Below are 1258 nucleotides of genomic sequence, written 5' to 3' on the forward strand. Positions count from 1 at the left end.
ACTACACCCTAGAAGAAGCAAGAAGGTAATCTTTCAACAAATCCACACAAACCTAATTCCACCTTTTTTTTAAAAAGATTTTATTTTTATTTATTTTATGTGTATGAGTACATTATAGCTGTACAGATGTGTGTGGCTGTACAGATGTGTGTGGCTGATGTTGAACTCAGGACCTCTGCTGGCCCTGCTTTTTCCAGCATAATTCACTGTAGCTGTCTTCAGACTCACCAGAAGAGGGTGTCCGATCTCATTACGCATGGTTCTGAGCCACCATGTGATTGCTGGGATCCGAACTCAGGACCTTCGGAAGAGCAGTCAGTGCTCTTACCGGCTGAGCCATCTCACCAGCCCCCCTAATTCCACCTTTTACAAGAAAAACAACAGGAAGTGACAATTACTTTTTCTTAACATATTAATTTGAGAATTAATATTACCAACATTTCCTAATCGATTGAAATCCAATAATATGAGGAATTGGAAATTTGTTGATTGTCATCCAATGCTCTCTCTAATTTGGTAACTGGAGGAATAGGTCCAATATTGAACAATCTATGTATACTTTCAGCTTGTTTGTGACAGTGTCTGGCTGTGTACAACATAAGGGTCTTAAAATCTTGCTTCTCAGCCTCTCTATTAGTAGTATTGTTTATTTCATGTTTTTACACTATACTATGGTTTTCAGAACAGCTTATATATTTCAAAAGTATTTATATACCCAAAAGAAACATAGATGATTAACTAGGGAGGTGGCTTGTAAGAGAACAACAAAGTGAGACTGAATGCTTTGCTTGACATTTAACTCTTGTATCAAGTTTGAAGAAGAGGACTCTCTTTCTCTGAGATGAATGCTTTTCCAAATTACCACAACTAATGAACCAAATTCTTACCTTCACCTAATGTCTGTGCCACCCTCCAAGCAGAACCATTGTTCATTGAAACAGTATGGATAGACCATCTTAATACCTACACCATTTCTTAAATGTAACCTGTTCTCTTTGGGCTGAGAATGAAGTCACTCACTCAAGTCAAATAGCTTTGACCATACCAGGAAGTCTGTACCCAAAAATCGAGCCTACAATTCATTTCTTGGTGCAGCAGAACTATCAACTCTCAGCTTAGCTATGATGGAGGTAAAATCCTTTGGTGATGTGAGGGTCATTGTATTACAGCCTTATTACAATGAAACCCAGTGTCTAAAAATTGTTCTTATTTTGGGCTTGTACTACAGTAAAAGCCAAGATTTTAAACTCTACTAAAT

At 37.5% G+C, this 1258-nt stretch overlaps 1 protein-coding gene across 2 annotated transcripts in view; it reads left to right on the forward strand.

Annotated features, from left to right (window-relative positions):
* The window catches only part of Meiob (meiosis specific with OB-fold), a 156465-nt gene that overhangs the window by 76962 nt on the left and 78245 nt on the right, over positions 1 to 1258 (forward strand). The gene's annotated exons all lie outside the window — the stretch shown is intronic.

Source organism: Mastomys coucha, unplaced genomic scaffold, assembly GCF_008632895.1.
Source record: "Mastomys coucha isolate ucsf_1 unplaced genomic scaffold, UCSF_Mcou_1 pScaffold5, whole genome shotgun sequence".
In the NCBI taxonomy this organism is placed as follows: domain Eukaryota; kingdom Metazoa; phylum Chordata; class Mammalia; order Rodentia; family Muridae; genus Mastomys; species Mastomys coucha.